Genomic DNA, 17,259 nt, shown 5'->3' on the forward strand with positions numbered 1-17,259 from the left:
TGGGCCAGTGCTCAGTACCCTCAGCCCTCTCATTTTCCTGTCATCAAGAGCCTAGATAGGACTAAAGAGTTAAGCTGCACATAAGCAGCATTCAAGCATGGAAATTGTGTTTTAATGAACACTACTAAACTAAATAATTGGCAGTGTGGGGAGAGGCAAGGAACAGTAAGTGGCAGGTCAAAGGTGGCAGGACTCTGCCCTAAAGCCCCTGTTGATGAGCCACAACTGCATTATATTGCGTTATATCACAGCATCTCTGAACTTTTCAGTAAAAGCAAAATGTATACTGCTCGCTCTTGGGGATGTTACCATCACCCAAGAATAAGATGACATTGCATTTATTAACACTCGGAATCTTCTAAGATTTTTTCACCTGCGCAGTAAATGAGATTTGCCTCATGTCTTACAACACAGGGGCATATCATCAAGGGCTTTATCTCCGCTTTTCTGGCTTTAAAAGCCAGAAAAGCGGAGATAAAACTAACGCCCTATCAGCAAGAGGGTGCTAACATGCGTATTCGCATGTTAGCATCCTTTTACACTACGCCTACCTTTGTATCTCTAATGAGATGCAAAGTGGGCGTTCCTGACATACACTACATGTCAGGAAAGCAATAACGCGTCTTTGCGCTATCAGCAAGGATGCCCTTGCATTTTAGCAGATGTTAGTTTTTGGAGAAAACTGCTGTTTTCTCCAAAAACTAGCGTCTGCTAAAATCCTGACTAAGCCACCCCTAACATTGGGGGTGGATTATGCTGATACGACCACAGGGTCGTATCAGCAAGGTTATCGCCCTTTTGCAGGGAACATCGTTGGAAAACCAGCGATGTTCCCTGCAAAACGGCGATAACATCGCTATCTCTGGAACTTTTATTGCCCTGGAGCAGCGAGTTGATGATAACGTGCTACCAGGGTGATAAAAAGCAGAGATAGCAAGCGATTAGAAAATTATCGCTAAGCACGGCCAGCGATAATTATCGCTGGCCGTTGCTGATATGGCCCACAGTTTTTAAAAGAGGTGTTGCTTCTCCTGGCAACTTATTTATCCTGGGCAGTGAGGTCCAATGTATGAGAAAGGCACAATGTCTGTACCGCAGAGAAAGCCAATAATTTAGGAACTTCTACACATATTTTCCATTTTAAAAATGTTAACTTTCACCTATGATGTGTATTGTGGGTGTACCAGAAACCTTTGCTTTCACTAAAAGTGGAGTAAACAGCTAATTATTTTCTTGTGGCATTCAAATATGCCAAGTTACTCTGATGCAATGAGAACGGTATTGCAATTACAATTATTAATAGTGGCTATCCTTATTCCGGAATAATTATTAAATTAAACAAAAAAAAATCCTAAATCAAACGGGGCTATTTTGTACCACTTTCAAAGCAACAGATTGTATAAACTTTGCTCCAAGTGCATGTAAAAGGTGACTACAGCCCTAGCTGTATGAAACAACACCCCTATTGTCAAGAAGCTTGCTGTTTCTAGTCATATAATACATTTAATTTGAACTAAATTACTTTACTGATCAAATCCTCGTGTTTGAAATAAATCTGTTCATTCCTAGGCAATAGTGACATTCCTGTTGTCAAGTTTTCTACTGAAGGCACCACATCAGCTTTTCATTCCCCTGAAATGTGTTTGAGCCACAATTAAGGGCCTGCTTTACATATAGACCGGTTGGAAATAGTGATCACAAACTGTGCATCGATTTTTGCTATCTGTCCTTAATTTTGTACTATATACTAATAGCTCGCATCACAAACTCTTCAATAGCTGGGCGCCAAAGAAAGACGTGCATTAATTAGGCAAGTCACAATTTACACTATTTCCTCTGGCTACAAACAGAGCAGTGGTGGCCTTCAGGAAACACCAGACCACCATCCATGTGTATTTGTTTACAAAAGGGAACTGGTGCTGCTTTAAAAAATGTTTGGGAAGACTTCGAGAAAAGCAGGAAGTGGTCTTCTGTCAGACTCTATTTCCCCCGAGGCCATTCAACATATTGGGGACAACATGCCTTTTTTGCAAATGGTTGTCAGCTCCCTTGAGGAACTGGTTGCCTCAAACTCAATTAGCCTTCCCTTTTTCAACAGCTTTCCAAATCACGAAAGGGGTTTAGTACATTGCACAATGTCCTTTTGTGATCACAAACCCTATGATTTTGTAACTCGATCAGTTTGTGACAGCAAAGCAAGTTCAGTATATCTAGCCCAAGGTCTGAACTATCTAGATTTACTGGCAATACCTAAAACCCCTAACAACATAAGCAAAGTTGTCCAATCAACCTTAATTCTAATAACCAATTCTGGGGCATCACAATACAATGCATTAAGGCAAGTTGTTGTGCTCAGTTGCATGCACAGGAGAGAGCTGAAGAGCACCATATTGACGAAGCTATGGCGCGTTTAAGCTCCCTCTGTGCACTGACACACTTGAGGCTCGCTGACGCAGGCCCCCCTCCTTTGCACCATGGTGCCTGCGTTATGGGCAGGAGTGTTTTTATGCAGGAAGGTATCCCTGTTTTTGTGTGGGATATCCTCCTCCCCAAAACAATCTTTGGTAGCATATTCCTCTTTGTATGTGTGCTACAGATTGCAGCTCACATAGAAAGAGAAAGTAAAGAGGAGAAAATAAGATTTGTTCCCTTGTTACCTCTCTGCTGGGTAGGTGCACCATTTTGGTGCAAATCCAGGTTCACATGTGTTTGTAAATCTGGGTTTACGTCAAAATATATTGGTGGATACATGGCTACACTCATGCTCCCACCATGTAACACCAATCTGTGGCAAAGTAACACAACGCAGCGTTTCTTTACTTTGTATTTACTAAATCACGTAAAGCCACGCATCGCAACTGTGCCACAAAAGTGATGCAACTCTGCGGCACTCTATGCATTGCAATACCTCACTCTGAAATTTACATTATGATGACTCCAAAGTATACGTTTAAAAGTGACTACATTATTCCAAGTCTCTGGGTTGATTATGACATCTCAAAGCAAGGTTGCCAGAACCTAATTTATGTATTTCCCCAAGGACAATTAGGTGATTCTGTACAATGTCCATTCTGCATCTCCTGTAAAGCCTGAAAACAGCTGCTTAAAAAGATCTTCAGGCACCAAGTACATTAAAAATAGCTTACAGAATAGGATCCTGCTGCTGTGATATGCTATAATTGTTATACTTGCCTCTGGCTGGTGGCATCAAAAGCTAGGCAGCAGACACTGCAGCTCCCATCTGTGTTCCTTACCCCTTGTAAGAACGGGCGTGCACAGTAATAACAACAGTAACACTTAAGGACAGTAGGGATATACAATGCACACCAGTATCAGCAGAGGACAGCAGGAGTAGCTTCAGTGTATACTACCTTAAGACTGCCTGATCATAATTGTGACTTGATGACATTCAGGAGATTTACAAAACATAGAGAAGGAGCACAACCCTCGATGACTGCCTGCTGTTAAGGTGAGCTCACATTGATATAAGGCGCAAATGTGTACCACAGTTTGCAGCAGTAAACCTATACATGTGGATGCATTCACACACAGCTCGACATCAATAATCCTAAAATCATGTTCATATTTTTTGGCATTCTTTAACCAGGTGCACTATCACACCACACAAATCTACCATTTACCACAACAAATCAGAGGAGAACATGAGTTCTTTCTGATTAGTGTGTCAGAAACTATGCCACTTACACACACAATAGAGACCAAGTCCCCTCCACACCCAACACATTGTGAACCACTAGGTGGATCACTGATACACCGCTGTGGACAGTAGTCCCAGTGGAATCAAATATCACCCCACACCAACTCACTCTTTCTCACCCCTTCTGAGCTCTTCTAATGATAACCCCACTCTTTTAGTCCATCTGCTATCTTTCTTTCTTCTGCCTAGGCCCATTACCTATTCTACGCTGCCATTTACTCCCCTAACTGCACTGCTACCTATTTCCTATCAACTTCTTGGACTCTTACCATTTAGCGCAACCTCAATCTTTTTATATTTCCTTTTCTTCCTTCTCCTTTGGCTATCCATTAGGATTTCAATAAGGTGCTTATCTTCTCGCAGGGTCCTAACCATTCCTATCTACCAGTAGCGGCTCGCATAGGGCGTGCTGCGGGGGGGGTGGCGCGGGGGCAGGGTGGGGGTAGCAAACACGGACAAAGGACGGAATGGAGGAAAGTAATTATTACGTTCCCCAGTTCCGTCGTATATCCGTGCTTGCTGCCCCCCACCCTTCCCCTTCCCCTCCCCTGGCCTGCCCCACCACCCCACAGCACGCCCTCTGCGAGCCGCTACTGCTATCTACTCATTATCTCTCTCCTCTCTGAATGTTATCACAAATATCATCACCGTATCTATTGATGCATTATGTGATCGTATGATCGTTAATTTGATGCCATTATTAAAGGCAAAAAATACTAGAGTCATCATAATCATTTTTAGTACTAAATATATCTACATTGCATCATAAAGTATATTCTTTGCAATCATAGTGAAACAACTCCCCGTTTCTATGTCTGTTCCTCTGTCTTTCAGTCTCTCGCTTCCTCGCGTTTGATATACCCCAATGAACTTCACTTAAGTGTCGAACTGTATTATTTTTCAAACCTGTGTGCGTTTCACTTAAATGGGCTACTGAGCTGCCTTGGGTGAAAGAGAAGAAAGCTACTTTCAAGTCACTTCACAGGTGTTAGTCTTCCATTAACATTTTCTGATGTTATAACCTGTCTCTTTTCTATGTACTCACATCTTGGACCTATGGTGGCTGAACTAGATTAGGTAAACATGCTCTCAACACACAAAGAAATATAAAAGTATACCTGTGTAGCTGCGGTATTTTGTACCACATATTGACCTATTACGAACCTCGTAATGCCACATTGGGCTTTTTATGAGTCACTTAAGGAAGGATATTTCCTGTAGTAAGCAATGGAATATGTTATCCAGCTCTAAATGAACAGCGAAAGGCTAGTATTTCCCTAGAGTATGCCTTGCTGAGGACAATGGCATGGTACATGTACTGCCGAGACCCTTCACAAGCTGAAGAACTATCTCAATTATTGAAGCTTCAAGCAGAAATGACACTTGCCTTCATGTCTGGTCTGAGCTATGGGTCATTCCGTTCATTATTGAAGCCAATAGCTGCATTACTCTTTGCTCTATGTACTTTCAGGGTGTTTTGAACATTGGGGCGGCCCACCAGAAATGGCCTCCACCCCGCTGGTGGGGGACAGACGCCCAATGTCAACAGATCTCCGTCTGCCTGGCAGGGATCTCTCTGCCTTAAGTGCATCCACTGGTGTCATGGCTTTACTTAAAACAGCTGAATGCAATGTGGGTGCTCTGTTTTTGTTTTGCACTCGACATACTTTATTTGTATTTTCCAAATAAGATTCCCAAGTAGGATTTTGTTTGTGAAATACAAAAAAAGCAAAGGTCCTGATATACAGAGAGTTTTCACCATTCGCATCAGGGCCTTTTATCGCTTTCCTTATGTGGGACAGGCAGTCCCATCCGGGGAACCCCAGTGAGGTTTGCCCGACCATAAAGAAGGTGGAGCTACAACCACTTTGAAACCAATGGTCCTGTGATGAATAGACCACTAGGTAGAGTTTTTCTGCTGGTGGACCTAGCTAAGCCTCCACCAGCAGACACTCTGCAGTTCCAATGCCTCTGAATGGGGTGGAAGAACTACAAGTTTATCGGGCAAGGCATCTGACGTTTTTTGGAATATGTCCCGCTTGGGTCAACCTCAGCGTGACCCCCTGTATTTCTTAACTATAATGAATGTCCTGCATCAATTAGGTCTGTCTCTTTCTAAAGAAAGAGAAACTGAGAGCTCAAAGAGAAATCTCACTGTTTATAATTGCAAAAACACTGCTGGTGAATGTAGATATATTACATTAGGCATTCAGCTTCTCCTTCTCCTCTTCTTTCTCTGTCTTTCTCTTTCTCGCTGCCAGACTCTCACTCTCTCGCGTATCTCTCTCTCTCTCTCTCTCTCTCTCTCTATCTCTCTCTCTCAGGCTTTCTATGCCCATCTTGCTTCTGGGCCACTCTCTTTCTCTCTCCCTTTTTTTCACGTCAGTAGGTTACATTTTGATTTCATCATTTTAGTGACACGTGATAATTACAGGCTGAATGTCTCATAAGTAGGCAGATATCCTTCCAACCCAACATTTCATTTGATGTACAAATCCAGCGCACCTGTACTATTACCATATTTGCGGTGCATTCTTTTGAATACTCTATATGTTAATTAATTCAGCAGCCAGTTTTGCAATTTCTAGGTAATTTTCCTGACGTATACAATATGTGGTAACGGGTTTACATGACAATTGACATTTAATTCCACCTAGAAATGGCACATATTAGATACCGGATAATTGTGTTGTTATGTCTCATCAGTATTAATCCAATCATTTTTTAATACAGTGAAACATAATCACCTTTAAGATTCCGAAGGATTGTTCATTTTATTGGTAGGCATATATTATAATCTCTCTCATGTGGGAGAAAATTGTTTCTGGCAGAGGGAATATATTAAAATTGTTTCAATTCTGGCATATTCCGGATCCGGCAGTTACTTTCTCCATGTGTGATATTCAAATCTAAAATGTAATCATGTGTGTTAGAGTTTGTAGTATTAGCTTGTAGTAAGAGGGCACATCTAAGGAAATTACAATACAAACAATAGACATCTGTAAAAGATTGATAGGCAGAATTTCTCTTGCACTTACTTATGTGGAACACATGAATGAGAGTCAACAGCAGGCTTTATGAATGGCAGTCATTTTGGACTGAGCCTACGGCTTGCACATGCTCGGTCAGGCCTGCTTCACTTAAAAGCTCTGGGTTGTGTCAGAATAGCCGTGGATACCACAATTGTGCGTACATCATGCTAGTTCTGGGTCCCCAAAGTAGGTTCTGGAGAGCCGGATCTATGCCAGATTTTTTAAATAACTACATTTACTAAATGGGGATATGCTAAAAATCTGGAATGGATCCGGCCCACCAGGGCCGACTTTGGAGAACCCTGTACTAGATGATAGAACCAGCAGAGTGTTTATTTTATTTATAATAAATAAAAACACAGTTTCACCCACCTTATTTCTCTCTATCACAGACATGCTCATCATCAATGATCAATGACACGTTTGAGGGCCGCTCAGAACCGCACAAACTTACGTCAGTGCTTTCTATTGACCACCATCTGCAGTACCAACCACACATGCTCTGGCTTGTGCCGGAGTGGTTATGGCAGCCACTAAAGCAAGCTTCATCTTGAACTACTCAGGACAAAATCACATAATATGCAAGCTCCAGCTGGCACCAAACTGGACCAACGGAACAGGAATGCAAGCTTCAACAATGCAAGTCACTCTAGCCACAGATTGTACCATGTTTGACAAGATCAACAAACAGTAATCACCAAAGGCAGCAAACATGTAATACATGTTCCAATGCAATAGAATACAATCTATATCAGTTATATTGAATAGTTTTGGCGGGGTCCTAATCCTGGGGTAAACAATTCTTTTACAGGTGCATATAGAATAATCAATTTTTTTTTCAGCGCAACACACAAAAAAATAATAGAAAAAACAAAAATGAGTTTTAAAGACAAGGAAGCCTACAACTTAAGGGGGTATCTCTTCTGTATGTTGATACAACTGCAAGATCACAACAATTGACAGCAAATGCCACAGGTCCAAGCATACTTTGACAAACTCAACTGCTCCTCTCATACAAAACAAAGACTCTAGCATCATAATCCTTACGAGACTCCCATGTCTGGGAGCCATAGGCTATGGCAAGGCGGAGAAATTGCAAGAGTCCACCACCTGGAAATGCAGTTTCGCTGAGCATACACATACTTGTGAGTCCTTAGCAAACAAATAACCCGTTAGAAAAAAAATCAAGCAGAGGGCAACTCTCCATGGGAACATTGACAGAAAATTCAGATTCAAAACATACATCATCAAAAAGCTTCATTGCCTTGCCACTCAACACATCATCTCCTAAAGTAAACGTCACATTCCTTAACTGCATGGATGAAGTTTCTACATGATGTATATACTAGAAAAGAGGGTCTCTCCAAAGATGCACCTCTCAAAGACAACATGGATATGTCACAACCAGGTGTCTGCAAGGCATCACAGCAAACTGTTGACGCATTCAAACATCAAGAGGTACTTCTCATCACCTTATTCCAGACACCACAGCAGATCTGACAAGCACAAAGGAATTTCTATAACATCTGTGGATTCCACCTCACCACACTTCATAGGCAGTGAACTGCACACAGCTTGCCATGAAAACGTAGCACATCTGCCCTTTAATATACTGCAGCCACAAAGGATATACCAATCTTCAACATACAATTAGCATGTGATTGCTAAATGTGCTTCATCACATGTCCAAATTCTTCCTCGCTTCCGGTCTTGAAGGTGCTATCTTTGACAGTGGTAGAGCATTGCCTCAAATAGAAAGACCAAGCTAAAGTAGTGTTTTATGATAAGTGCCTTATTCATAACGGCGCACACGGCACAGCACATTTACCTAGTACACCAACCGATCAAGGCCTCACACTTCCTTTAGAGGTGAGGATAGCTTCTTTTTAAAGAAATAGTTGAGGACACTCAGCACAATGAAACTAAAAACAAACAGAGGAAATAAAACGGGTTGCACATCAAATATAGATGCGTCATCGAGCAAGCCATTGTAATGCTCCAACAGGGATTCATGTACTTCTGTCATGGAATTTCTCTGAGATACGCATTTGCGGCACACAGATGACTACCAATTCTGGGCAAACATGAACAAATTACTGCCAGGGCCGATACCAGACCTACTCCATAATGTGGTAGTCAACCAACCTTCTAGAGTCTGGTGGCGTCCACCCAACAAAGTAAGGTGGCAGTGTCTAGCAGAAATCTCACAGACACGCAGAGATGTGGACTCTTCAGAAGCCTAATATTTCTTACAGAGGCACAACGGAATAGAGAGAAAACTCTGTGTTCTAATGGCGATGGCTTCCACTAGCACAACCATGACAATGACACTAGGGCCACCTCACTAGAACTACCTCGATTTACTGTAGTCTGCATAGGCCTACAAATGGCCAGAGAAAGGAGCAGAGGACAGGATAACTCAATAAGGAACAGTCTCAGATGCAGAAGGAAGACAGGGTGATTCACACTTCTGATGTGGACTGCACACTGTGGACAAAGAAGGAAACCAATTTAAGAGATGTAGACCGGTTGACTAAATATGGAAGTATTAGAGGTAATGTGGGGCAAAGTGACGCATAGATGCTAAACAGTTTTTTTTAGAGTTGAGTTTAGTTTTCATGCATATGTTTTTTGCACAATGTCTGTGCTGCTCTCACAATAATAAATTTTCACACAGCACACGGGGATTTGTGGTAGTGAAGGCATGGATGTCATTTAGGGGTCGCCAGGGGTCATAGCTGCGACCCATGGCTTGCCCCTTGTGACCCTTGGCACTGCCTTTGCTACCCCTGACCTCAGAGGAGGCACAATTAGGGGCATATTTACAAGGAAATGTAAGAGAGCAGAGATGTGCCAAATTTGGCAGCGCTCCGACATTCCCAACAATATGGAGCCCCTCTGTGTTTTCCCTAGTGTTGGCGCTAAACTTAGCTGCCTAGCTCCAACGCAGGTACCTGCATCGCAGGGAAGGATTGTTTATGTGCCGGAAGGTGAACACTAATAGTAAATAATATTATTCACTATTAGTGTAATACAATATGGAGTGCAATTAGCTGGAATATGACACTATATGGCAGCTAAGGAAAGTAAGAATGCTTTTAAATATTTGTTCTATGCATGCTTGCCGGGGAGAGTGTGTTTAAGTGAGAACGAGTGTTTGTGTAAGAATGTGTATGTGAGTCAAAGTAAAAGTCAAAAGGCGTGCGATGTCACTTCTGCTACCTCTGGCTTTTTGGTGAATTGACGCCCATGAGTGAAGAGGTTCTGATTCATTATATAGAGCCTCATTATTTGGCTGAACGCTGTACAAGGGGATATGAAAACACATTTGTACCAGCTGATCCTTATACCCAAAAGGACAAGGGAAACAATTATACTAATGTGTAAGCTTTAACATAAATGGGTAAGCACTGCCACTGTTCCAGTGTACAGACAGCACATGCTGTGTTCATGTCACAGAAGGGATCTTCAAGCACCTTCAGTAATAATAAATGTGCAAACCCTGTGGCGGGCAGGCAGCTCTCGAATGTGGATTTTCCCATATAAATTAGAAAAGACTCTTGCAAATGCACATTTCCGGTATTGTCAAAGGATCAGCAAGAAATAAGGGAGTCTAGAGGGACACTCTGAATGCATGCCATCTGGGAGGTGGCACACATTCAATACCCCATTGTGTCCTTCAGAAGAGAAAACCAGTGGTACCAGGAATGCACCAGAGAACTCTCATGATTTGTGATATTTGCAAATCGTGAGAGGAGTAGTTACCTGGCTACCTTCCAGATGCAAGGAAACAAACACACTGACAATGCAGCAGGGGGACACTGTCAGCAGGTTTCAGGACTGGTGTTAAATAGATGGACACTGTAGTAGCAGAAGTCAAAAGCCCCTTAGTACAAATAATATTTGTGCTGGCATTTTTACACAAGAAAGGGAAATGACATAGACTAATGTTATAAGCATCTATTTGCTCATGTACATACCCCAGGCACATTGGTTTACACAGCAATTCCCAGCAGGCAGAGGCTGGTGGAACGTGCCAATGCAAACATAAAAGAAAATGCAATTTGCGTTCCACTCCTACATGGACCAATGTTCTAGCTCTTAGTCTCAATCACATCGGATATGTTTTCTTTTTAAATGCCAGTACTGAAATATTATTACATCGAATCTCAGTTCATATCGCTGCACACTTTTGTAAAGTTATTCTTGTAAATGTTATCTATGTATTACATAACTTTGCAGTGGCCCAGTTTGTCGCTGCTCAGATCAAATTAGGTTGAATAAAAATATTGGTGGAAGAAGATGGAATTAAGACAGATGTAAGAACTAATCCCAGATTCCTCGTTCACTTCCTTTGTAATAACAGGTGCTCAATCTAAACGGTTTGCACCCTATAGAAGCCAGAATATCGAGGGAGGCATATAACGAGGACAAAAAAAACTCTACATATATGTACCTTGACGATGTACATATTTTCAAGATAAGTAAATATGCAGTTAGGAATAGTAAATCTATACTTCCTCTATAAGCACTTCCCTTTCAATATTTTCTCCACATTATTCATGTACAACAATATTCATGACCTCAATAGGTAATAATACAGTATAATCAGTAAAATTAGCTACTTTGATGTAATTATCTAAAGACAATAGGAACAGTTCAGCTTTCAGGAAACTCCTGAACCAGAGACATATTTCAGGTTCAGCCTGGGTGTATGGCTTCAGGTTATTCCATGGTGTGTGACCTTGAACCCCCTCTGATTTGACTCTTTGAGGATGATGTGTAGATTACATTATCATGAGTTCTTCATCAGGTTGTAGTAAAGTACATGTACCTGTTAAACAGTTAAACAGCCATAATTTTTCCCTATTTGGAGTAGTGAAGAGTGAGCACCACCGCTCTTTCTCTGCTAATGCCGCGGAAATGAAAAAATCTTATCCAACACAGATGAGGCTTAATGGCTCTTTCCGTGTTTTCAAAAAGGATCTAAACGACACATCTAATGAGTAATATATACGGAAAGCGCCATTAAGCCTCAGCCTCTGTTTGAGGGATCACCCAGAAACTGAAACTTTTAAGCTTTATTCATTTCAGGTTGGCTTGTATGGTATTTTACCAATCCAAAGCTGTAATACCGTGCCTGGAGTGGTAAATGGCTTTTATCATTTAACAGCTTGGCATGGATAGCACAGTGCTATTTCTATGCCTAAAGACCTTGCTGTAGAAATGGCAAAAGACTTTGTCCCTTTCTATCTCGGCGTGGATAGCACTGTACTAATCAGTGATGTCATTTGAGATGTCATCAGTGATGTCACTGACCATGTCATGAATGATGTAATATGTGACATCATCAGCAGTGGATTGCGGGCGCGCGAGATGTAGTTAGTACAACTAACTATATCGGAGGAATTTCAATGGTTTTGTTCGAGTGAAATGTCCAGCTAACTATAACACCCCTAAAACCTATTGTTTTTTCAGTGAATTTCTAAGGTTTTTTAAATGCTAATTCCTAACTATATCAGGCCTGAAACCTATGGTTTTTTCAGTGAATTTCAAAGGTTTTTTAAATGCTAATTCCTAACTATATCAGGCCTGAAACCTATGGTTTGTTCAGTGAATTTCAAAGGTTTTGTAAATGACAATTTTTAATGTATTAATTATTATACTGATTTTTTTTATACTGATTTACTACATTTTTTAAACTATTTATTTTTAGATATTTTTTTTAATTACATTATAATTACATTATACATTACAATACAAAATATACTTTCTCAGAATGAATTACTTTAGTTTAAATACTTGGCAAATAGGCAACAGACTTTTAAGTACAGTAGTTACAGTTGTTGCAATGGGCAACACAATTTCAAACACAAAGCAACATTGAGCTCAATGTGAATTTCTAGTTAAATGCAATTAGTTACTTTATGGATTACTTTTCTAACCAGAGGACTGGATCCTAGATTCAGTCCTTGGACATCTCCTGTAAACAGTTGAGTAAAAGCGTTTTGGTTACAGTAGTAATTTATTGTTTCCCCCTCTGCGTTTGCAGAGTGGTGTAAGGAGGGGGCGTGGCCTCCGGCCCGATCCCGTTTTTTTTGTTCCTTCTTTTTTTTTAGAAGGGGGCTACAACTTTTTCAATTTTTTTGGCCCTGGGGACCCTATCCCCCAGGCCCTGACCCCAATTTTTATTTTTGAGGCATGGGCCTTTTTAAAAAAATGTGTTATGGAGGGGGGCTGCATAGCCCCCCTCCTCTGGCCACTTTAAGGCCCCGGGGACCCCATCCCCCGGGGCCTGGCCTCTCAATGGAGACCGTGGGCCTCCTGCGGGAGCCGGCATTGCTTTTCCACATGGGGAGCAGCTAACATGCTGGTCTCCATGTGGAAAAGCAATCTGCTTTGCTTCATTGAAGCGAGAGCAGGTTTACCCTGCTCTCGCTTCAATGAAGCAAAGCAGTTTGCAATGGCAGGGTGGGAGCCGCGAGGCTCCCGCCCTGCCATTGCAAACAGCAGTGTCCCAGGGGTGGGCACCCCCGGGACACTGCAGTAGCCGGCCCTGGGGGGTGGCGGTCCCCAGGGCCAATACAAGGCTCCAGGAGGGGGGCCGCATGGCCCCCCTCCAACATGTATAAGTTGCCCCGGGGGTGGCGGTCCCTGGGGCTGGGGGGGCCTAAGAGCCCCCCCACATCAAATAGTTCTAAGCCCCGGGGGGTGGTGGTCCCCGGGGCTGCGGGGGGGCTGCGAGCCCCCCCGCATATACAATCTCGGAGCCCCAGGGGGTGGCTGTCCCCGGGGCAGTGTGGGGGGGATTGGGACCCCCCCACAATTATTTTTAATTAGGCCCCCGGTATTTGGCCGCCGGGGACAAATTAGAATATTCAGCGTGGTAGCCCGCGCTGAATTAATATTTTTTTTTTGGCCGAAATTCACGCTGGGTGCGCCGAATTAAAAAAAAAATCTTTTTTGGGCCCTGGGGGTCCTTGTGGGACCCCCTGAGCAGGTCTAGGGGGTCAGGGTGTTTCTACCCTGCCCCCTTGTCATGTTTTGTGCATTTTTTTTTCGTTTTTCTTGTGCCTCGGTTAAACCGAGGCACAAGATGGCTGCCAACACTGATTCAGAGTGTTGGCAGCCAATTAGCATTCAGCTCGTGCTCGGGAGGGTTCGGCGAGGGTGCGCGGATCCTCCGAGGCCATAGATATATATGTACTTTTAACTCTAATTTTCTCAGGAACTACTGAACGGATTTACACCATTAACGCAAAAGGCACGAGTCTGAACTGAGGACTATCTCTTTGCCAAATTTGGTGTAATTCCGTTCAGCAGTTTGGGCTGTAGCTGCGTCAACAGGTCCTATGGGAAAATGCATGGGGAAAACGCGTTTTGGGAGACCCATTTTTTCTCAACCCCCGCTTGACGAATCACCGTGAAATTTTCAGGATAGGAGCGGACCGGAGCTGGCCAAAAGTTAGGAAAATTTTGCGAAGATTCGTCAATCGGCGCCAACGTTATTCCAAATAGAATGTTGCGGATTTCCTATGGAAAATAGGTCCTAACTATATCTACCTACTGGCGACCGCCAGTAGGTAATATATGTATATATATGTATATATATATATATATATATATATATATATATATATATATATATATAATATATATATATATGTGTGTATATACACACACACACACACACACACACACATATATATATATATATTATGGTGCCGATTCGGATCCTGGAAAAACTTTCCCCATACGAATCGTATCCAGGATTTTTACCGTACGAATCGTACAAGTGGCGTACAAACTGCCAAGTACGATTCGTATGGGAAAAAGTCCATACGAATCGCATTGGGAAAATATCCCCACACGCCCTCGGGTCGGAAAATGTGTCCGACACATCCTCGGACGATTTACCCTACGAATCAGAAAAATGAAGTCCGACCGCGCAAGTACGTCCTTCCAATTTTACAACCGTATGGAAAATACACCGTAAGGACCGAACTGCAATAGCGTAGCGCTGGGGGTACGCACCGTACATACACGGGTGGGGGTACGACTCGTACATACACGGGTGTACATACACGGGTGGGGGTTCGACTCGTACATACACGGGTGTACATACACGGGTGGGGGTTCGACTCGTACATACACGGGTGTACATACACGGGTGGGGGTACGACTCGTACATACACGGGTGTACATACACGGGTGGGGGTTCGACTCGTACATACACGGGTGGGGGTTCGACTCGTACATACACGGGTGTACATACACGGGTGGGGGTACGGCACGTACATCCGCGGGGTCTGGGGGGGGGGTTCGGCGCGTACCGGGCCCCCAATTCCACTCGCATCGCGCCGTACTTCGCTTTTCCGGCACTTTTTGGGTGCCGTAAAAATATTGCCGTCCGGACTGGTGTCGGTTCGAATCGTACTTCCTTGTTCGTGAAACGGAGCCTGACTGCGTCCCAACGTCACGTCGGCGCTTTCCCGGATCACATTTGTATGTATATTTTCATCGGTCGGTGTTTTTTACGATTCGTACGGAAATGGTGTTTCCGTGCGAATCGTACTTCCATGTTTGTAATGTTTTTTTACTGGGTACGAGTCGGACGGAGAAAACCCTCCGACCGACGGTTCGTACCCGGTTTTTCCAGGAACGGAATCGGCACCTATATATATATATACACATATATATATATACATCACTCCAAGTCTCCGAACAATTGAGACAGCACACCACATAAGGTGAGTTTCCACTCTTTTATTCAAATTGGCATGCAGCTTTCCATCCCCGGATCAGTGTATATATATATATCACTAGAGAGGACAAACAATACCCAATAGCTAGACACTTTAAAACAGTACACCAACAAAATACTAGTCTCCTTTCTTTCTGCGTCCTAGACACCATCCCTATGGGAGAGAGAGGTGGTAACAGAGTCCTCGAATTAAGACGATTAGAGTCTAGAATGATAATAGAATACCAGACAGTACAGCCTTTGGGACATAATATTGACGAAGAACTTTCGGTTCATTTGGGTTAATGAGAGTGTGGGTGACCCCCTGACCTAACTGACTCATAGTATCTGAAAAATTATGTGTTAATGTTACTTTGGATGGCCTTGTTTGTCCTCATTAGCTGCTTGCATTTATGTTGTTTTTAATAGTACAGTTTATTAGTCATTCTGTGACACTGTTTTTATTATGTGTATTTTTTACAGATCCACTACCATGCGAGTACTGATTAATGAGTTGGAACAGCTTTTTCAAGACAAATGACCAACAGCGGCCCTTACAAAATAGATTATGGCATTAATCTTGGCTGCTACCCGCTACCATTGTCGCTGTTACATTTCTACCCTTGATAAAGATTTCTCTCCGAGCAGGACACTTATCATTTTTGCCCACTTGGGCTTGAGCTTGATGTATTCTTTCCTCATACCTGAATAGCCCCTGCGCACTAGTGCAGAACATCATTTATTCAGCAATCCTGCAAAACGAATTATTAAATAGGGGGCGCGCAATTTCTACTAGTGTTCTAAACTGTATCCATGACTTGGGTATTAAACTCTGTAACCCTAGTGAGGGGAATTTCCATCTATGTCAGACATATGAGTATTAAGTAATGTCCATAGTGGGAGAGACTGGAGAACAATAAAGTTTTAACAATTGAATTGTAACAACCAGGATACAACACAATCGAAAACATTTAGATTTGCTATTTTGGGATAAAAATGTTTTACTTTGAATGTTTCCAACCATAAAAATGTTTGAACTTTTGACAACGCAATATGATGTAATATTATAATGTCAGCATATTGAAATATATTTCTATTCGCTAGTGGTGAAGTCTGTCTTCACATTTTTTCACTGAAGTCACAAGTCATATGATGTTTACTTAATCACCTGTTCGACACAACCTCGGCACTCGTAAGAAAGGAAACTAGCTTTCCGAGACGCGTAGAGTCGAATCTTTGCCATAAAATAAAATCTGCTTGAAAGCATTGTGGTGCCATTTGGAACAATTACAATGGAATTTTGGACGTTTGGGCTTTGCTAACCTGCCACGGCCCGCCGTCGCTTTGTGGCTTGAGTTGAAACTAATTTGTGTTTGGTATATATATATATATATATAAATATATATATTCACTGAAAAACCATAGGGGCGTTATAGTTTGAGATGTCATCAGTGATGTCATCAGTGATGTCACTGACCATGTCATGAGTGATGTAATATATGACGTCATTAGCAGTGCATTGCGGGGCGCAAGTTATAGTTAGCTGAACTGACTATAACGGGGGAATTTCATGGGTTTTGTATGAGTGAAATGTCCAGCTAACTATAACGCCCCTGAAACCTATGTTTTTTTCTGTGAATTTCTAAGGTTTTTTAAATGCTAATTTCTAACTATAACGTGCCTGAAACCTATGGTTTTTTCAGTGAATTTCAACGGTTTTTTAAATGCTAATTTCTAACTTGAACTTGTCTGAAACTTATGTTTTT

The sequence above is a fragment of the Triturus cristatus genome, chromosome 2_1 (genome assembly GCF_964204655.1).
Source record: "Triturus cristatus chromosome 2_1, aTriCri1.1, whole genome shotgun sequence".
Classification (NCBI taxonomy): Eukaryota; Metazoa; Chordata; class Amphibia; order Caudata; family Salamandridae; genus Triturus; species Triturus cristatus.